We start from the raw sequence: 23,114 nt of genomic DNA, 5'->3' as shown, positions 1-23,114 counted from the left end.
TGAAAGAAAAATATGATTAATCTTCACCAATTTCACTTGGAGCAAAAACAATGTTACCAAAAAGTTTTCTGATGATTCCCATACACTATAGACCCTTTTCAAAGTTGAGGAGATAAATGCTGAAACTTAAAAGTTATGGTAAACTGTGTTTGGTATTAAGTGAGACTTATGAGGCATGCAACCACACAAAAATTTTTAAGCAGTTAATAAGACAAAGATAGATGATTTCCCTTCACACTATTTGTGTCCCGGAGTAACTTTTCTCCAGAGTAAAATTAGACCTAACCAAGTTCTTATACCTGAATGGCCAAGAGGTACATAAATTTCCAGCACATCCTTATTAGAGAGTAGGATAAATAACAAGACCATAATCTAAAGCCAGTCCTCAGTTTTATTATTTATTTTGCTGCCTTGATCATTTTCCTGCATTCATTTGGCTTGAAGGCATAGACATTCCCTGTTGATTATCTCGACTTGGCAGTGGGTTCCTGCTACACATTTTGATTCCTAATATGGTAGTAGAAGAGGGTTTTGTATGAGTTCCAGCAAGTTTCTCTGGGCTTGTGGAATGCAGTGAGGAAAGGATCCTACTGAGATGAAAACATGAGCATTTGCATTGATAAAGTAAAAAAAAGAAAGAAAAAAGAAAATCTGTTTATCTCTCTCTCTTCTCTCTCTCTCTCTCTCTCTCTCTCTCTCTCTCTCTCTCTCTCTCTCTCTCTCGCCATATTCACATATAATGATATAATGTTGTCTTACTTTGGGGGAGGATTGATGAATGCTGTGTTCTTTAATGGCCCATATATTCCTGACCACTGCAAAAAATCATTTTCAAATGCTTGCATGTTTTTACAGAGGCAATTCTAACAAAATGGAGTTTTCATCATCATCAAGGTTTAAATCCTTGAAGCATCCTCTACCCTGCCCTGCAAATTAACCATGTAATTATGAAATTTGAGAAAAAAGTTTCATGTCCCTGAAAGAGAGTAATAGATCATGCTGTCTACTCACAGCGTACAAATTACACTGTTTGTCTTAATTTGGTAGCAATCTGAACTAACGCTAAAGAAATGACTTAACTGCCTATCCAGGTATTGACTGTTTTGGAGCTCAATACAGTTTTTCTCTCAAGGTCATAAATTACTTCACAGAAATATTAATTTGGTATCAATTCTTTCAACAATGCATCCCAGGTGAAGAGCTGTCATTTAGTAAGGGGCTACTTTTCCCTGAATGTATTTTCTAACACCTCTGTACTTTAAGAAGCTCTATTTCACTTGGGTAAAAATATCATTATTTTCATCATTATTCACAGCCATTAAATATATTTTTATGTAATTAAGATTTATAGGGATGGGGGTGCAGTCAGTGGGATTTCACTTATCTATAATGTGTGAGGTCCTGAGTTGAGTCCTTAGCACTGCAAACAAACAAATAAGAAAAAATTACATTTGGAAGCTGTCACTCCCAAATTGACTATCTTGATATTTGAGGTCCTGTCTATCTAGACTGTTCGATTCTTCATCCAAAAATTAAAAAACCACAAATCATTAATGGGACATCATCCAGAAATTTAACATACTTCTGTAGGTACATGTGAAACTATCATTTTTATAAAACATCAAGTATTTTTTTTTAATCTGGACAATTTTTAAAAACTCCTCAGTAAAGAATTCTGATTAGTAAGCAACAACCATAATTAGCATATTAGCTAAGCCTTAGATTATCTGAAAATAACTCAAACCCCCTCAAATTACAGTGAGATAGTGGGAAAAGAAATTTGTTTCTCTATAATATGAAGTAGTGTGAAGGTATCCAACCCAAAGATGACCTGGGGCTCCATCTGTCACAAGGATCTTTCTCTTCTGTCATCCTCAGCATGTGGTTTTTATGTCATAGACCTGTGTGGCCGCTGGGACTCCAGCCAATGCATCCATGTGAGAAAAGAGAAAGGGAAATAATGGTAAAGCCATGCCCTTTTTAAAAGAAAATTCTTTTTTCCACTAACCTGTCAGTGGTCTGAATCTAACCTTGATCACCGACCTACAAGGAGAGCTGCGAGATGTGGTCTTTCATTCTGGGTGGACAATGTGTTCTAAGGAAACTGGGGTGCCCAGGCAAAGAGGAAGGGGTGAAATGAACGCAGGCGAGGTAACACCCGGTCCCCTTTTTAGTGGGGCTCCCTGGCTCCTTGACTTCTTATTGTCAGGGTCAGATATTGACTGAGCATCTCAATGTGTATTCATGTTCATTATTTTTATTTTTTTATTGGTGCATCATATTCAAACATTATATTGGGGTAAAAAACTTGTGTACAGACATGTACACATCACTGATTTAACCCCTACCCAATTCCCACCCCATTCCCTCCCCTTCTCTCCCTCCCTTGCTCGGCTTAGTGGTTGACTTCGATATGTTTAAGTACATTGTGTGTTTTAGAGATTTTCCTCTTCCCCCCTCCTTTCTCCTCCTTTAGGTTGTCTTGTTTGCTCCTCTATAGGATTTTCTTTTTCAAGAGTTCCTCCTATGACCCATTTCTCCCTAACTCTCACATATTAGGGAAAGCATCTGATTTCTTACTTTTTGTGACTGACTAATCTCACTTAGCATAATGTCCTCCAGTTCCATCCATTTCCCTGAAAATGATGTAGTTGAGTTTTTTTGGATGGCTGAGGAAAATTCCATTGTGTACATATCCCACAGTTTTGTAATCCATTCATCTGTTGATGGACATCTTGGCTGGTTCCATAGTTTGGCTGTGGTGAATTGTGTAGCTATGAACATAGATATACATGCATTAGTTTGGTAGTTTGGCTTCCTATCTTTTGGGTAGATAACCACAAGTGGTATTGCTGGATCAAATGGTAGATTTGTTCCCATTCTTCTGAGGATTCTCCATACTGTTTTCCAAAGTGGTTGCACTAATTTGCAATCCCACCAACAATGTCTTAGAGTTCCCACTTCTCCACATCCTCGCCAGCATCTGTTGTTGTTTGTGTTTTGAATGATGGCCATTCTAGTTGGAGTTAGGTGAAATCTCAGGGTAGTTTTGATTTGCATCTCTCTGATTGCCAGTGATGTTGAGCATTTTTTCATGCATTTATTGGCCATTTGAATTTCTTCTTTTGTGAAGTGTCTATTTAGTTTGTTTGCCCAATTTGTTATTGGATGCTTTCTTAGTGTTGAGTTTCTTGAGTTCCCTGTATATTCTAGATATTAGTCCTCTATTGGTGGTATAGGTGGCAAAAATCTTCTCCCATTCTGTTGGCTCTCGATTGAGGTTCTTGATAGTTTCCTTTGCTGAACAGAAGCTCTTCAGTTTCATGCAATCCCATATGTTGATTCTCCTTTTAATTTGTTGTGCCTTTGGGGTCTTGTTGAGAAAATATTTATCTGTGCCTATGTGTTGCAGTGTTGACCTATGCCCTCTTCAAGGAGCTTCAAGGTCTCAGGTTTAATTTCCAAGTCTTTGACCCATCTTGAGTTGACTTTTGTACAGGGTGAGAAAGTGGGATTAATTTCCAATTTTCTGCATATGGTTAAGCAGTTTTGCCAACACCATTTGTTGAAGAGGCTATCTTTTTTCCAGTGTATGTTTTTGGCCCCTTTGTCAAAAATCAATTGGCTAAAGGTGTGTGGACTTGTTTCTGGGTCTTCTATTCTGCTCCATTGTATAGTTTAAAGTCAGGTATTGTGATTCCTCCTGCGTGATTTTTTTTTTTTTTTTTTTGCTGAGAACTACCTTGGCTATTCTGGGCTTTTTGTTATTCCAGATAAATTTAAGGACTGATTTTTTTATGTCTGTGAGGAATGATCTTGGTAGTTTAATGGGCATTGCATTAAATCTGTAGATCACTTTTGGGAGGATGGCCATTTTAATGATATTTATTCTGCCAATCCATGAACATGGAAGATCCTTCCATCTTCTAAGATCTTCTTCGATTTCTTTTTTCAGTGTTTTATAATTTTCTTTGTAGAGATCTTTTACCTCCTTGGTCAAGTTTATTCCTAGATATTTTATGTTTTTGTGGGAGATCCTGAGTGGAAGTGTTTTCTGAATTTCTTTTTCAGTGGATTTATGGTTGGTGTACAGGAAAGCTTCTGATTTTTTAAGATTGATTTTGTATCCAGATACTTTGCTGAATTTGTTGATCAGTTCTATAAGCCTTTGGGTTGAATTTGTTGGGTTTTCTAAATATAGTATCATGTCATCTGCAAATAGTGAAAGATTGAGTTCTTCTTTTCCTATTTGTACTCCTTTGATTTCCTTTTCTTGCCTTATTGCTCTGGCTAGAGTCTCTAGTACTATATTGAAGAGAAGTGGTGATAATTGACATCCTTGTCTCGTTCCAGTTTTTAGGGGGAATTCTTGAAGTTTTTCCCCATTTAATATGATGTTGGCAGTGGGCTTATTGTAGATTGCCTTAATAATGTTGATATTCATGTTTATTTAAAGAAGTAGCTTCTTTTTGTTTCACTAACATTTGTATATAAAAACTGTAGGAAATCTGAAAGTGCAGAACTTTGGGAAAAAATGAAAATCACCATAAAATATACCACCTAGAGATAAGTAGGGTTAATTTTTTTAGTACATATTTTCAGGACTATTTTCATGCACACCTGTGTATCTATGTTCTCTCCTTTAAAAAGTCAGAGTGTGCCGGGTGTGGTGGCACACCCTTGTAATCCCTGCGCTTGGGAGGCAGAGACAGGAGGATAGAGCAGGTTCGAAGCCAGCCGCGCTGGCTTAAGAGACCCTGTTTCCAAATAAAAATATAAAAATAGGTCTGGGAGTGTAGCCCGGAGGTAGAAGGGTTTCCAGGAACCCCAGTACCACACACACAAAAAAAAGTCAGAGTATTTGCTGGGCATGGTGGCACATGTTTATAATCCCAGTACTTGGGAGACTGAGACAGGAGGATCATGGTTAGTGGACAGCCTCAGCTACTTAGTGAGGCCCTCTGCAATTTAGTAAGAGCTTGTTCAAAATAAAAAATAAAAATAGGGCTAGGGGTGTAACTCGGAGTTAGAATGACCCTGGTACTGCAAAAAAAAAAAAAATTGTGTTTTAGCAACACAATATTGAAACCACCTTTCTGTGTCAATAATCTTTTAACACTATTTTAAATTATTGTAGATCACCGGGCATGGTGGCACATGCTTGTAATCCCAGCATTTGGAAGACTGAGACAGGAGGATCCCAGTTAGTGGACAGCCTCAGCTACTTAGTGAGGCCCTTTGCAACTCAGACCCTGTTTCAAAGTCAAGAATAAGAAATAGGGCTTGGGGTGTAGCTTGGAGGTAGAATGTCCCTGGGTTCCATCCCAGTACTGCAAAAATAAATAAATAAATAAATAAATAAATAAATAAATAAGTTGTTGTAGATCAATTCATGATATGATCATTGTATTTAGTTAGCAAATGCCCTATTGTTGAACACTTCAGACATTTTAAGTTTTTCTATATTCTAAGCCATACTGAAATAGCATCGTATTCTCAAATACTCTCCTTGGTAGGTAATTCTCTCATCAAAATATATGTGTGTATATATGTCTCAAGACTTTAATATGTCAAAATCTTTTTTTTTTTTTTTTGGTGGTACCAGAGATTGAACTCCAGGTACATTCTATCTCCAAGCAACATACCAATGCTATTTTAATTTTTATTTTGAAGCAAAGTCTTCCTAAGTTGCTGAGGTGGGCCTGAAACTGGCTAGCCACTTGTCTCAACCTCCCAAGTACTGGCATTATAGGTATCACCACCATGCCTGGCTGATATGTCAAATTCTTCCTTAGAAAAAATAACATTTTAAATTATCACCCTCACATCTGAGTATATGACTGTACCTTTTGACCAACAACGAATATTATACAGATTTTTATCAAATCCTTGCCAATTTGATAGTCTAACATGTTGGTCTCACTTTTAGGATGTCTTTAATTACTTTTGAAGTTGAACATTTTCCCCGCCTTTACATGCAACCTTTTTTAATACTGTTGAAAAAATGTGACAAGAGAGAAGGGGTTTATGGATGCTCACATTTGGAAATACTTCAGACCCTAGCAAACCAATCTTTGGTTGGTAAGTCATTCTTTTGCTAACTCATGAATGGCAACATGAAAGGTGATGTAACCAAGCCGGGCGTGGTGGCGCACACTTGTAATCCCCGCACTTGGGAGGCTGAGACAGGAGGATCACACAGGTTCGAAGCCAGCCTCAGCTACTTAGTGAGGCTCTCTGTAACTTAGTGAGACCCTGTTTCCAAAAATAGGTCTGGGAGTATAGCCCGGAGGTAGAAAGCCTATGGGTTCCACCCCCAGTACCACAAAAGAAAAAGAAAGGTGATGTTACCCTATTTCCTTTCAAGAGACAGTCAATGAAGTCTGCAGCAAAGAGGGGAACCCAGCTATTTCCTCTGTTGTTTAAGAAAGAAGCAGCCAGGTATGATAGCACATGCCTGTAATCCCAGTACTTAAGAGGCTAAGACAGGAGGATCACAAGTTCAAGGACAACCCAGCAATTCAGGGAGTCTCTTAGCCACCTAGGGAGACCTTGTTTCCAAATAAATTAAAACAAGGTTGGAGGTGTAGCTCAGTGGTAGAATGCCCCTGGGTTTGATCCCCAGTTTAAAAAAAAAAAAAAAAGAAAGAAAGAAAGAAAGTCACCAGGATCTTGGCTTGCCTGGCATTGAATGTGAAAGATACTGTTTCCTGTGTGATTTATGGGTTTTCTCCCAGCTCCATTACTCCCTGGAATTGGCCGTCAAACTCTCATTTCAGCAGAGTGGCAAGTAAAAATATTCCAGGAGTTTCAAATTTAATTCAGGTAGTCAGTATACCACAAGACCTGTCTGCTCAACTATGTTCATACCAAATGGAATATTTCCCATCTAAACATGTAAAGGCTGAAAACAATTCTGTGCCCTTAAATACCTGACGATGTGTCATGTTTTGCTACATTTGAAGCCCTGGTGATGTACGTTCTGGAGCCAGATCACAACATGCCATTCAAAAAGGCTGTTTGTATCATTTCTTGATGTTTTGCTAAGTGGAAAATTTCAAATGCCTAGGCACATGCTATCTATAAATGGGAGTGCTTTTTTTTTTTTTTTTTGCTTCTACAATGTATAAATTACTCTGGAGTAATTAATTCTTTGCAGCTTTTTAATTCTTTCTTCATGCCCAAGAGCTAAGTAGTAAATCAAGAGGTAATCTGGGAGCATGTGTGAATAGTACAGAATAATTTACAATTAGACTGTAAGGACAAAACTTCAGGTAATTGCAGGACTGACTGCTAAAGTAAAAAGAAAAATAAGGAATAAAATAAACATTACCCTCCCCCTGCAAAACCCAAAATTAAATATTATTCCATAACTATCTTTTCTTCTCTGTAAGTGCAATTCTTTTCCTTAGACTTAAAGAAGACAGATAAACATTTTTGTTTATAATTTAGGCTGGGCTTTTTGCAGTGACTCATTTGGAACACATACCCCAGTGGAAATTTAGTGGGCAGGCACAAAGAACACTGTAATCCCATAGGATTGTAAAACATTGTTATGGTCTGCCCCTCCTCCAATTGTCCTTCTGGAGTCTATTTTTCTCTCTTCATGGGAAAAGCCATTTGAGTCAAGAAGCATTAAATCAAAATGCAAAGGAAGGAGAAATGAATTTGGGTTAATTGCATTTTGAACCACAGTTGGTACAAATTATTGTGGTAAAAGAATACATTGTGCATACCAGGAAGACAAGTAATTCGAGGAAGGTGGATGATGGGTGTGCACCAGGAAGTGGCAGCAGATGGAGATCCTGGGTGTGTGCATGTATTGGCAGAGTGGGATGTGTATAGATCCTTATAGTTCAGGCTATCAAAAGATGGGACTTTGGCTTGAAGCATGGGTTTCCCAGGAGAGCTGCTGGTACTGTCTAGAAAATGTCACATTCTAGCCACTTGGCACAATCTGGGTGATCTTCTTCCCTATACCTGCAATCCTGGTAGGGAACCCTTGTATCTTTTATAGAAGGGAATACTATGATAAGAACAGCTATAATTCCAACTGGAGATAAACGCAGCAGGATAAATGTAAATAAAAAGCAAAAAACACCAAATCTACAGCAAGGAGTTTTGCTTTGGTTTTTTGAAATAGGACTTTTGAAATAGAAACCAATAAGGACTTCAAGAATTACCAAAAAATAATACCAAAAAACAACAACAAAAGCAAAAAAAAAAAAAAAAAAAAAGCATTACAGCAATCTTCTAGGGAGAAGAAAGAGGTGAAATTTGTTATCACTGCCACACTTTAGGCCTAACCTTCAGAATCCACAAAAATTAAGTGGCAGTGTGATCCAGGAATCCATTTCTTTTGTAGAGATACAGTGATGGGTAAAACAGGCAAGTCTCTGATCTCCTGGACCACCACAGGGCTGTAATTTTTTGCAGGGCCTTCTTAGGGGATCTGCACCTAAAGAACTTAGATAATAATTGTCCTTTTATAGATTTTCCATTTGACGTACTTGTTTGTGTAGAAGTATTCATTTATTTTAAATTTCTTTCCTAAATTATAAAAGCAGTATGTGTTCATGACAAAGTAAAAATAGACCAGAAGTATAAAGTCTCTTTCGACCACTGTACCCAACCCTTCTTTCAGAGAGAAACATTGTTAAGCTGTTCTCCATGTGTTCTTTCTGAAATTCTTATGCAGATATATGCATAATGTATATTATGTTTAAGTATTATACTATTTTACCTTTTTCATGAACCCATGCTATCATGCTAACACTGTAATGTTGATAGAGGGACTTAAGGAGGCAATTTGTTTGAAAAGAGGGTCTTGAAGCTGTTGCAAAACATTTAAAATAGAATGCCAGTTTCCCATACCCAAGACAAGTGGGTGCTGGAAATGAAAGTCCCCAAGCAATTCCTTAGCTTTATCACTTCAATGTTTTTATATGACAACACATATGTAGCTACCAACCATTCCATTCTGTGAATGGACCATATGTGGTTGTATTTTTTTTATCACTCCCCAATAGTAGACATATCATTTGAATGTAGGGTTTTTGCCTTCTTAGGCATTACTATTTTAATCTCTTCGTAGACAACTTTGGATACTAATGCAAGTGAACCCATTACATAAATTCCTCTAAGTGAGAAATGGAAGGGAATGTGAATTTTCAGTGTTGATAGATGCTGCCAAATTGCTCTCCCAAAACATTGCTACAATTTATAATTATTGGAGGAGACAACCTTTATTTTAAGGTTTCCTCGTAGGAGGTGCTGAACTAGACCGCCAAGGAACCAGTTCCACCTGCTCAAGTCTCAGGATCTAGGGACCCATCTGCAACCAGGATCCCAGTCACGCACACAAGCTCAGCTTTCTCTGAGCTTTTGTTATCTCCAAACAATTTGCATTGGTAATGCAACTAAACCGTGGTGTGGCTCAGTTCCCTCGCATTGAGAATCATATTTGTTTTAGCTTTCCCAGCAGCGCTAATTGCTATCAAAGCGTTCCCATTCCAACTCTGAGGAAAATTCTATTTAGAAAGCAAACTAATAAGAGAACTGTGAGGGCCAACTTGGAGCTACTGTTGTCAGGAAGGCAGAGAGAGAGACAAGACAGAGAGATAGTCAGAAATAACTCAAGAAACTTTGTGACGCGTGGCATGCAGATCCCTTGAAACAAAAAGGATGGTAGGTATTTGCCTGGACGCTTCCTGAGGAAGGGTGGCAGCAAGGCTCCAAGCAGAGATAAGTCATTTGCCTTTTCTTTTCATCCCATGTTCAATGCTTTTCAGAAATATACTATTCCATCTTCATTAACAGTTTGCTTTTCTATTGTATAAAAACCCTCTTCAAAATAGGATGTGAGTTGCCAGGCCTGGTGGAGCATGTCTATATTCTCAGTATGTGGGAGACTGAGGCAGGAGGGTTGCAGGTTTGAGGCCAGCCTCAGCAATTTAATGAGGCCCTCAACAACTTAATGAAACCTCATTTCAAAATAAAAATAAATAAATAGGGCTCAGAGGTAGAATGTCCCTAAGTTGGGTCCCCAGTAACACACACACACACACACACAAACACACACACACACATATGCAGGTTTATGCTCATACTTTTATAGTAAAAAAAATAATAAATATATTTTCAAGATTATAAAATTATGATTGATAGACAAATGGCAGCATTGGTAATTCAATTTCAGGATTTTTTCAAATACCTCTTTAATACTCAGCTAATTTACTGTGCCTTCACATACATAATTTATATTATTGATTAAAATCTAAAAATGGAAAGAAGAAGGCTGAATCCAATTTTTTGGCTAAAAGAGTAAAAATTTATCAGCCATGTTATTATTTCCAACAGCAAACTACTAAAATTCACTTCTGCTTTTTTATAATTTTTTTATTGGTGCATTGCAGTCATATATCTTAATGGGATACAAGATGGTGGAGATATACATGCACACATCACACAATGAGCCCTTTTCACTTCTGCTTTTTTAAAAAAAAGTTGGGAACTAATAAATTCCGTGACATCTGCTCTTCATCTGCTATTGATGAAGAAAGGAGGTACAAAAGGTACTTTATGCTCTTGGAAATGATGATACCTTTAATAAAATATAAAAACAATAGCTGTTTTGTTGATCAGTAAGACCCTGAGACCCTGAGTAGTCATAAAGAGCCAAAGTACAAGAGAACTCCTATTAGGGGTGTGTGTGTGTGTGTGTGTGTGTGTGTGTGTGTGTGTGTGTGTGCTTTCTGTTCTTCAAGTTCCCTATGATACCCAACAGCAATATATTTTTCACTCAATCTACATTGTGAAGCATGCATCCATCATCAGTTGTCAGAAGTGTCTCTTGGACAACTTGAGGCAGCACAAAAACAATGGAACAATGACCATTTTCATTGAATCTTCTCTAGTTCTATAAAGTGTCATTGGAACCTGTGTCTTCCTCCTAAGTCTTAATTTTATTTAAGATTAGGGATGTGAGAGTTTGGGTTTTGTTGTTGGTGGTGGTGGTTGGTTGGTTGGTTGGTTGGTTGGTTGGTTGGTTGATATTGGGGATTGAATCCAAGGGCATTCTACCTCCAATTTACATCCCCAACTCAATTTTATTTTTATTTTGAAACAGGGTCTCACTAGGTTGGTGAGAGTCTCCCTGGATTGCTGAGTCTATCTTAGAAACTGTGATCCTCCTGTTTCAGCCTCCCAAGTACTGGGATTACAGGCATGTGCCATCATGCTCAGCTGAGTTTGAGGTTTTTGTTTGTTGATTGACTGGCTCGTTTTCCTTCTTCCAGTGACATATGACATCATTGCAAGGATTTTAAAGGAAACAGGAATGGTCACATAGTAATATGTCCTGTCGCCAAGCCTCCCACATATCTCCTCTCTCCTCCTGAGCTTCCTCTTGCGTGGCCTCCCCGGGAATGGCCCCCAAAGCCCAGCCCCTCCGGATCCTGCCTGACCTGTCTTCCTTCTGTCGTCCACACTATTGCCAATGGCATCTTCCCAAAGCAAAGATTGCACTCTGCCATTCTCCTCTTAAAATCTTTCATTGGTTTTAATTAGCTCTCTCTGCCTTTATGATGAAATCCACATTCCTTAAAATGCTCTGCAAGCCCCTTCATGACAAGGCCCAGCCTGCGTCTCCAAGTGGACTGCTCCTTCCGCACTTACAAACCTGTGCTCCAGGTGTGGTAACACTGCACTATTTCACACACCGCAGCTTTTGTGGTAGCGCGATGCTTTCTTCGCACACATACCTCCCAAACTCCACTTGTCTCAATTTCAGCCTGGAAAAAACCTTACTGCATCCTATAAAGTGGTGCTTCTCAGGCCTTCTGGCATATTGAAGTCACCTGGGGCTCTTGTTACAATGGAGAAAGTTCTGCTTCTTCAAGTTTAGAAGAGGCCTAGGGCTCTGAACTTCTAACCAGTTCCCAGGTAGTGCTGGGAACATACATGGATGACAAAGCTCTAAAACATTATTCTGTCATCCCTTCCTTTCTGAAGAACTCCTCCACTAAGAAGTTATCAAAAGTCTTAAAGCTGTCTGCTGGATTGAAAGTTCAATTCTTTTAGCTCTCAAATTTGTGGGATCCCCCCCCTTCCAGGTTATTACCATTTTTTTTTTTTTTTTTTTTGCGGGTCTGGAGATGGAACCCAGGGGCATTCGACCTCTGAGCTACACCCCCTGCCCTGTTTTGTATTCTTTATTTTGAAACCGGGTCTCACTGAGTTACAGAGGGCCTCACTAAGTAGCTGAGGTTGTCCACAAACCACGATCCTCCAGTCTCAGCCTCCCGAATGCTGGGATTACAAGCGTGCGCCACCACGCCCGGCTTTTTACCATTATTTCAAACAGATTTTGGGGTATAGGGGAGGGGGAGATCCTAGATTTGTGATTCTTGTACCCAGAATGTAAGTGTAGAGTTTGTTAAAAGAGTCCAGACCTGTTAGACACTGAAACCAATTTTCTCCATGGCCTGTGGATGTCAGCACCCCCAACTGTGGAGCCCAGTCCTGTGTTTTCAGAATGCCTAGCCTGACACAAAAGAATGAAGATTCAAAGCTCAATGAATAATTTACAGCCGGTAGGTGGCTTGGGCAAGAACTTAGGCCTCAAAGATGCTAGCAGGTCTGAGTAGAGAGAGAGTTCGTAGAAACAAACACGTATCCCCATTTTCCACCATTATGTCACAAGCATATGACAAGAATGGCCAGTGGTAGCTATCCCAACCATGGTGACCAACAGTCCTGAACTTGTTAATAGTACATGAGCCAATACCCCGGCACAGTACGCCCCAATGATGAAAACACTTGGGAATCACCTGGGATGAATATTTATCAAATATGAAAATCTGGGGCATCACTCCAGACCAAACAATAAGGCCAAGGGGTCAGTCATTTTTAAGGTTCCTCGGGTGATTTTTATTAAAGCCAGAGCTGATAACTAACCACCTATACACGTATCCCCTTTCCTGGATGCTGGGAGTCCCCTATAGTTGCCTTGTAAGCAAACATCTAGCCTCGGCAAGCATGTCAATGCTTACCACCCAGTCTCTGAGTCTTACCCATTATACGCCAGATCAAACCAATAGCATGTTTTGTCTTTCCCCCACGCAGTACACACTAATGATGTTTTGTTTTGTTTTGTTTTGCTTTGTTTTCGCAGTGCTGGGTACCAAACCCAGGTCCTTGGGCTACTAATGATTCTTTAAGAATTTCTTTATCTGCACTCACATCTCCCATACTGTGGTTTATGTTGAGATATTGGCAAGATAAGACAGAATGTGAGCCGTGGAAAGAAGGGAGCTGAGTTCATTTAGGAAAAGGAATTCCAAATCATCTTAATTTCTTCCCTACGAAGTCACAATCATCTGCCTTGCTTTCTTCTCCCACCTGCTCCCTTTCTCCACCAATCCATCAGTCATAATGGTGAGCTCACAGCATCCCGCAGTGGGTCAGCTGGGATGGTATTGGCTAAACGATCCAAGAGTTCGATGCAGAAGTTTCCATATAATGGGATTTAATTACATTTATAAGCTCAGACTCCCCCAGTATCGGCTGTCACACTGCCAGACGTTGAAGGGCGCCATGCTAGCTACATGGCAGACACTCATAAATTTTAGTTGAAGCTGACTCAGAGCTCCTACATTTTTAGAATGAAATAGCTCATGCATACAAGGGTAGATAATTATATAATAAATACTCATGTACTCATCACACTAAAGAAATAAAACTTAATATGTATCATCAAAATACACTGCATACCTCTCACTATCTCCTTTCTGCCGCTCTGTGCTCAGAGGTGACTGTTCTCTTGAATTTGGAATTTGTGATTTTCAGATCTATTTTCACAGTTTATGGATGTCACTCCCATGCGTGTTTTTATTACGTTTATACTCAGTTTTGTTTCGACATGTTTTCAACCATATAAACGGTATTATACTCTACATGTTTATGTGTTTTTGAACTTTAAATGAATGGTATCAGATTATACCATGATGCAAACTCTGCAAATTATTGTCTGGATCTGCATCCATGTTCATTAATATAATGTGTTTCTTTTTACTTTCTATGGCTATATAGCATTCTACAGTGAGTAAATACTCCAGCTGATCTGTTAATGGAGTTATTTCCAACTTCTTACAGTCCCAAAGGACATTCCTTTGGGAAGATGTGGGGGAGAATCTCAGGGATATTTACATTCCAGTGGGATTTCCGGGATGTAGAATATGCATATCGTCAGCTTTTCTAGACAGGACAGAATAACACACTAACCAGAAGTATGGGAACCCTCCTAGGGCTCACATCCTTGCCATATTGGCCAACTTCTACATGCTTTTCCTTAAAAATCCTGAAGAGGGCAGCATATCCTGGCAATTGCTACCCGTTACCCTGCATTCCAGCTCCTGGGCCCCTCCCTTCTTTGCTCCATTAAATTCTGTGACCTTTTCCAAGCCAGTCATTCTTTAACCTACTCCCTCACCTCAATCCTCCCCACTCTTTCCGCAGTATCTTAGAAGGACAGATAAATAGAACACTATCTGAAAGTTCCTCCCACGTTTTCATTCCACATTCTTCACACACTTCTGTCTTCTAACAGGAAGAGAGGGAAACAGAGACAAGCCAGTCTTGAATTAAAATTCTTCCAGTTCAGAGTAGCATAAAAGAGACGCGATGTGAGCCGGCAGCAAAGTGCTCTGCCATTCTGAGGCAGTGGTATGTACTCTAATTAGAAGGCATCTCACACTGTCATAAACTGTGCTTAAGGAAATTGGAGAAAGACTGGAGACTAGGCAAAGGTATTGCAGACACTGCTTTGTCGTCTTTCTGGCATTGATGGTATTTATTCCTTTTCTGCCTTAGTTACATGGTTCCTGGTTCCCTCAGGAAGAAAAAACACCAGTGTTTAGTTTCAGTAAAGCTCCTAGAATTTCTCTCAGTCTGTACTCAGCTGAATTTCTGCCGCATCCAGAATTCCAGAGATGCATTCCTTTAAACAAAACAGCTGTGAAATGGAGCAGAGCTTGAGGATTGCAAATGGCTGCCTCAGGAGGAAATTTATTGCTCAGACTTTCAAAGTGGCCCTTCAACAACCACTCTGCTATTACCTTTCACTCCTGAAATAAGATTTAAGATTTCATTCCTTTGCAATAGATGAATGGCAAAATTTCACTGCTGTCCTGTGATGAGGAATAGACAATTAAGTATGAATTGCTTTTAGATTAATTAATGAGTTGAGTTAATAAGTCTTTTCCCCTCCATTAAGGTAGATCAAACTCTTCCCAATGGACTTCTGTCACTTTTTCAACAAGACATAAACAAGTGTTCTAGGAAGTCAAATTCATTTCAAGGCAAAAATACTGGATTTTAGGCTGGTCCTGGTGGTGTGTATGTATAATCTTAGCTACTCTGGAGATAGAGGCAGGAGGATTATAAATTTAAGGCCACCCTGGACCATTCATTGAGACTGTCTCAAAATAAAATCAAAAGGACTGGGCATGTAGTTTAGTGATTGCCTACCATGCATGAAGTATTGGGTTTCATTGCTAGTATGGCAAAAAAAAAGAATATCTTGAGTTTCTTTAATGTCTTGAAGTCTTTTATATGCTAATGTGTTTCATAAATCTCTAAGGTAGGACCTTTAGAGTTTCTGTGTTTCTAAACTGAATACAATGCCCTCTATCAAAGAATACTTCACAGGATTAAAGTTCATAGGATACAATTTGGAAAATGCTAGAATAGATATTCTAAAGTTGGCTGCATTATTATTTCTAATCATTGTGACCAGAAATTCTCAAGACCAAATTATAAGCCATTTCTGGCTAAAATTTTTTCAAGATGGGATGTCTGTTTTGACATGTTGCTTAGTAGACATATTACCTTCAGGTGGATGTGGTAGAGACATCTGAGGCCAGCCTAATTTTTGCTTTCTCCCATGTAGCTTGTTTTAACTGCTTAAATGCTGAAGGAATATCTTCAGTAAAGATATTTTGTAGTATTAAGCATTCTGTTATCAACATTTCCAGAAACATGGTCTGTTCTTTTGATCTATAAATGTGGCTTTTCTCCCTCTTTTGTAAAATTTCCTCATCCGATATTTGTGAAGACTTGCCCTGTTTCACTTATTAGATCCTCTTCAGAAAGAGATTTCCCTCATGTTAAGTGCTTTTAAACTCCAGTCTGTTCCCTTCTAATTCCTTTGGTCCCTTGTGTTTAAAAGCTGCTCTTCTAGGTCAGTAATTTTTATTTGCAACTATGTTTACTCTGTTCCTTACTATATCCACTTTATTAGTTCATTCTATAACATCGCTTTTGTCCTCCATCCCTGCATTCTACAACTTTCCTGTTCTATCATCCCATCTTTGAGGTCATGCTTTCCTGGGTTTGTGCTCTCATTTACTTGATTCATAACAATGCACTTCTGAGGAATTTTGTTTGGTTGTTTGGTGAAGTGGTGGTTTTCTCATTCTTCGGCAGACTGTGTGCCTTTCATTTCAGGATGGATTGCTTTCATTTGCCTTTCTTTGGGAGCTTTGCCTTGGCACATCTGGGTATTCATCCTTCCTCTGCCTCTGGCTCATACCTCAAAAATTCTGTCCAGACCTTCTCTGCTCTGATGGCTTCTACTTGGTTCTATTTCCCTTGACTCTCACTCATTTCACCAAGCTCTCCTTTGAGAATGCCGAATTGGATACCATCTACTTCAACACAAATGAAGGAACATCAGAGAGGGTAGAGAGGGCTGGGAAAGCCCTTTTGAAGCTGCAAGATGCCATGTGGATCAGAATGCTCAGGTTCTCCCCCCTGCTCTGGGATGTGTTCAATGTTTAGAACCAAGCTTCTACCTCTCCCTCCAATCAGAACACATATTCACACTGAAAAGGAGCACTCTGGGGTTCTGTTTTGTTTTTCCAATCATTCCACACATTATTATTGAGTCTCTCCCCTCTACAAGGCACTATTGTTCTCTAGGCAAGGGGGAATGAGCTGTGCGAACAGATGAGACCGAAGTCCCCTTGCTTGAAAGGTTAGATTCAGTGTAGTATCTTTCCTGATACATTGGATATCAGAAAGAAGCAGTTTGCTTCTGCCCAATGGCCAACCCACTACCCTTCAGACAAGAGGGAGGAAATAAGTATGGTTACTCAGCTAGCATCTCTCTAGATTTAAGGGTAATAATGAGATCTTAAGATTTCATCAATTCAACAATGGGCTCCAAAGGGCATGGTGGAGGATCAGGTTTAGGGGATGCATTATATAACTTCAGGAACATCAGGGGGTTGCTGTGTGTGTGTGTGTGTGTGTGTGTGTGTGTGTGTGTGTGCTTTGTTCTGTCATCATATTATAAGGCCACACTCCTTCCCTATTTAGTTTTTGATGTATTGTTGGGGAGGAGAGAGCTAGTGTCCCTTGCTGTTAGCATTCTTTTTTTAGTACAGAGAGAGAGAACAGGATGGGAAGACACTGTGATCTGCTTGTACTTGATCACCTTCAGTTGAGGCTGCAACTATTTCTTCTAACTCTATCGAACATTCTACTTTGTAGTCTGCAAATACAGCATGGCCATGAAATAGCTCCATCTTCAGAATGGTCTACGTGTTTTAAGACACAGGCACAAAGCCCTACAGCTGAGGTAGTTTGGTTGGGCTGTGTCCTAGCTTAGCTTCTTGCTCTTGGCTAAAAAACATGCCAAGGACTTTATTTAGAGTACTTCTAAAAAGTTGATTTGCTTTTTTCCTGGACTTGAAAAAAAAATGGATTCTCTAATATCTTTGTGTGTTGGAGGGAGGATTAAGCCCAAGGCATTCTACCTCTGAGCTATACCTTCAGCCTTTTTTTTTTTCTTTCAGTTTTTGCTTTTTAACAGAGTCTCACTGGTTGCTGAGGTTGGTCGGAACCTGCAATCCTCCTGTCTTAGACTCCCAAGTACTGGGATTACAGGTGTGTACCACCATATCCAGTGGATTGTCTTATATCTAAAAAAACATATTTGTCGTAAGACTTATTAATTTTAATGATTCCTTTAGCCTAGTATTATTTATGCATTATCCCACAAGATTCTGCTCTTTCTCTTGAATATGTCAACCACCTATAAAGAGTGGCAGAGACAGAAAGTGAGAATAAATACCTATCCCTAGACTTTTAACAAGATACAGTAGAAACTAAAAACCCCAAGCACCTAGGTTTATTTGCTTAGCCTAAACAATAAAGAAAATAACCAAATTCCTGTGCCTTTTATATCATACAGTAAGAAACTAAGCATTACCTATCAATGTCCTCCCAAGTAAATCATGCCTAACTCAGATAACTAGGAGAATATTTGATAAATGCTGTACTTATAAGGGAATTGAATGGCCCTAGCTTGCAGCTTTTTATGTTGCTACTATGCCTCTAATATAATTTCCCCCTTCCAGAAATGTAATACTCAGCCCATTGCCTTGAAAGCTGGTTACTGTAGAGATGACTGTCAGGATTACAATGACCTATTTAGAGGAATTTCTGCATTTCCAGAAAATGAATAGCCACAGAGAGCCTTACAAATGAATCATACTCTTTCCCTGAAAATAAGATACTTTTTACAAACAACTACCATTGCTATATTGTGGGGTGTGTGTGTGTGTGTGTGTGTGTGTGTGTGTGTGTGTGTATGTGTGTGTGCATTTATTCATAATTAAGATTTGCAAAAGTCTTTGTGAAATTCCAACTATCTTTGAACATTCCAAGAGTAGAGGTCATACAAATAACAGAAATAAACATCGAGACATCTTTCCTTCTCCTGCAAGTTGAAATGCAAAGCCATGATTGTATTGATTCTGCAAGGGCACTGACATCTCCATTTGCACAGTTTCTTTTTTCTGCCCAGCCTGTTTTCTTGAGTATTTTTTAGGGGTGCTGGAATATGGCTGACAAGTGGTTAGTGAAGACCAACTTTTACAAACTGGCCATTTGTAGTTCAAAAGTTATTTGATAGCTACTTTGATTCCCTAAAAATGAAGCACAATATCTATACTCTACCTTCTATTTGGTCTCCCATTTCTCTATGAAACATGTTGCTGTGATTTATGCAGATCTGCTTCTTTGAATTTTAAAGTGTTTCCCATTCATCATTGTCCTGTTTTAAATAGATATTAATCCTTTAATTGCTTCCTTTTTTGAGAAATTTTTTATCCTGCTTTAATGTGTCCTTGTAAAAATTCCAGTGACAAAAATTAAACATTTATTTGTCCAGAGAAGCAGCAAATAACAATATAAGCAAAATGTTAGCCAAAATAGGTCAAGCTGATTGTGTAAAATGTTGACTTCTCTCCGTCTATCAGAGTTGAATAGGCATTGTTTTACCTACAAAGCATTAATAATGTTTATCACATATGGCCTTTGACTCATTTATATTGCTTCCTAAAAGAGGCATTAAAAACACAGAGAGCCTTTCCATGCAATCCAGAGCCCATAAATGGTAGCTTCTTTTAGAACATTGTGTCTTCCCTCTTATTCATTTATTCAATAAAGATTTTTAACTGTCTCTTTAAAAGTGGCCTTCAGATTAAGTAACAAATTGTGAGCTGTTTGAAGAATGTTCACATCCAGCACTGCCTGGTAAGAATTAGCCCTTTTGAAACCAGACTTGGAATCCTAATCACCCTGCATAGTTCCCAACGAGATTCAAAATCAGACCTCTGCCTCTGCTCAACAATTCCACTAAGTTAATTCACTCTGCACTTCCTTAGATGGATTTTCAAGGCTAATCACAAGCTTGCTTTAGAATATTTCCTCTTTGTCTAATCTTCACTCCTAGACTTGACAGTGTTCAGTGTTTAGCCCTAGCAACCCTTCCCACCCTGAAGCTAAACTGGGAAGAATGTGAACAGGGTGTTCCAACCTCATCCACACCACAGGCAGCTACTCAAAGAAAAAAACACATTTCACAGTCTTTCATTAGATAAATTTGCTTTACAAATAGGGCACAATCTTCTGAAGAATGAGGTGGAATTGCTTTTCTCCAAAAAATTCCATTGCTGTTTTCTCTATTTAAACAAAAAAGTCCTTAATTTCTAGCCATCCAATGCATGTCATTCTTGCCCTCTATGGATTATGATGTTGCATGATGGTAATAATCTAATACTGATAACTATAGAACCACCCATTTCACAAAGCCATCTAGAAAATGATGAAGCAGGAGAAAAAAAAAGTCTCATCACAGCAATATGGAACTTTAGTATTTGTATTTCTAACAAAATTTCTATAAGATTTCTAGTTTAAGAAATTAACTCCCTCCGACCATTCCAGTCAGTAATTTCTGTTAAGTTATACTTCAACTGTAAAATACCTGGTAGAGTATTCTAAGGAGAAGCTCATGGAAGGAGTTAGGGGATAAACTAGCCAATTTTTAAAAATTTTTATTGGTGCATTGTAGTCATACATCTTAATGGGATACAAGATGGTGGAGATATACATGCAAACATCACCCAGTTAGCCCTTACCCAATTCCCACCCCATTCCCTCCCCCTCCCTTCTTCTCATGCTTGACTTAGTGATTGACACTGATATGTTTGTTAAAGTACATCATGTGCATTATAGGATTTCCCTCTTCCCCCTTCCCATCCCCTCAAGTCACCTTATTAGCTCATCTACAGAATCTCCTTCTTCATCTAGAGTTCCTCCTATGACCAATTTCTCCCTAGCTTTCACATATTAGGGAGAGCATCCAATTTCTTATTTTTTTGTGACTGGCTTATCTCACTTAGCATAATGTCTTCTAGTTCCATCCATTTATCTGTAAATGATGTAATTGTGTTTTTCTTTATGGCTGAGTAAAATTCCATTGTGTACATATCTCACAGTTTTTAATCCATTCATCTGTTGATGGACATCTTGGCTGGTTCCATAGTTTGGCAATGGAACATAGCCAAAACATAGCTATGAACATAGCTATGAACATAGATATGCATACATTAGTTTGGCAGTTTGGTTTTCTTTCTTTGGGGTAGATACCCACAAGTGGTATTGCCAGATCATGGTAAGTTTGTTCCCATTGTTCTGAAGGTCCTTGATACTGTTTTCCAAAGTGGTTGCACTAATTTGCAATTGTACCAACAGTGTATTAGAGTTCCCACTTCTCCACATCCTCACCAGCATTTGTTGTTGTTTGTGTTTTGAATGATTGCAATTCTAATTGGAGTTAGGTGAAAACGCAGGGTAGTTTTGATTTGCATCTCTCTGATTGCTAATGATGTTGAGCATTTCTTCATGCACTTATTGGCCATTTGAATTTATTACTTCGTGAAGTGTCTATTTAATTCACTTGCCCATTTTTTATTGGATTATTTGTTTACTTAGTGCTGAGTTTCTTGAGTTATCTGTATAGTCTAGATATTAGTCCTCTATCAAAGGAGTAGGTGGCAAAAATCTTCTCCCATTCTGTTACCTCTCGGTTGAGGTTCTTAATAGTTTCCTTTGTTATACAGAAACTCTTCAGTTTCGTGCAACCCCATGTATTGATTCACCTTTTAGTTTGTTGTGCCTTTGGGGTCTTGTTGAGAAAGTTTTATCTGTGCTTATGTGTTGCAGTATTGGACCTATGCCCTCTTCAAGGAGCCTCAAGGTCCCTTGTCTAATTTCCAAGTATTTGATACATCTTGAATTAACTTGTGCAGCTTGAGAAAGTAGAATTTATTTCCATTTTTCACCATTTCCATTTTTTATCACCATTTGTTGAACATGATTTTTCCAGTGTATGTTTTTGGCCCCTTTGTCAAAAATCAATTGGCTGTAAGTCCCATTAGCCATCTTTTTCAGTGTTCCATGAATAAACTACTGCTCTGAGGATTTGAATTTCTGGGGACAGTTCAAAAAGTCTCCGCAACAGGTACAGCCTTCACACAAACATTCTAAGAGAATAAACCAGAAATCACTTAGTCATTCAAAAATTGCTGATCATGGACCTATTTGTTTGCTATTGGGTTCCCAGCTAGTGCTGAGGACATGGATGGGGGAAAATTGAATAGTAGAAATGGTCCCTGAACTTTGGAAGCTTCAAGCTTAGTCAGAAAAAAAGAATCACTCACACAGCTATTAAGATGAAATGAGGTTTTATGAGGATTATAAGAGGAGAACCTCGTCTAGAATAAGCAATCTAAAGAATTTCCAGGAAGAAGTGGTATGAAAACTGAGCATAAGTAAAAATGTGTTGGGGAGAGACAGGAGGACACATGAGGCCCCAAAGCAATGTGTACACCATGTCTAAGAAGCAATGGAGTATAGATACTGGAATGCAGCCTGAGGCATGCCCATATGTATGTTCAGAGCTTCTCACAGCCCAGCAGAGCTCACTTCATGAGAAGAGAAGAGGACAGAACCAGGAGGAAACAGCATCCAAACACCAGGTCCCATTGCAGAGCCTCCGGGGCATCTGAACATTCTCAATGCAAGGCTGGACTCTCATCATTATCAGTGTATATTTTCAAGATTATAGAATAGAAAATAACATCTTTGTCAATTTGTGTTTTTAATTTATCACTTTAAACTATTTAGAGAGATGGCTTACGGGCTTGCCTTTGTCAACTTGAATATTATAGGTAAGAATGATCCTATTCCTTACAAAATTTTGCATATCACACAAAATTCCACTTCACTGAGACTATCTTAAGATGGACAGATTTCTTATTTGTGAAAATCACATTAGGGTAATCATGAATTTCCATTATGCACAGGAAGTCTGGAAAAAGCAAAGGGAAAAACAAATTCAAAGAAAGACCATCCATCTAGTGAACTCTCTTCCTCCTTACAGAAACATAAGCACTATCAAAACATCACTGTATTTGTTTTATGAAATTATACAACTATATATGGAGGTGGAGGGAGACTACATAAAAGCTGATAATATTTAGAATTATAAAAGATTACTTCTCTCTCTCTTTTTTTTTTTTTTAATTTTGGTGGTACTAGGGTTCCTGGAAGCCCTTCTACCTCTGGGCTACACTCCCACGGGCTACACTCCCAGACCTATTTTATACTTTTTTTTTTATGTGGAAACGGGGTCTCTTAAGCCAGCATGATCCTCCTGTCTCTGCCTCCGATGCGCAGGGATTACAAGTGTGCGCTACCACGCC

At 38.8% G+C, this 23,114-nt stretch overlaps 1 protein-coding gene across 2 annotated transcripts in view; it reads left to right on the top strand.

The window, feature by feature from the left end:
• SYT1 (synaptotagmin 1) overlaps nt 1–23,114 on the top strand; it is a gene marked incomplete at both ends in the record, with an annotated part of 221,712 nt that overhangs the window by 176,889 nt on the left and 21,709 nt on the right. The window lies entirely within an intron of this gene.

The sequence above is a fragment of the Muscardinus avellanarius genome (genome assembly GCF_963383645.1).
Source record: "Muscardinus avellanarius genome assembly, chromosome: 11".
Classification (NCBI taxonomy): domain Eukaryota; kingdom Metazoa; phylum Chordata; class Mammalia; order Rodentia; family Gliridae; genus Muscardinus; species Muscardinus avellanarius.
This window is presented reverse-complemented; position numbering and strand designations above follow the sequence as displayed.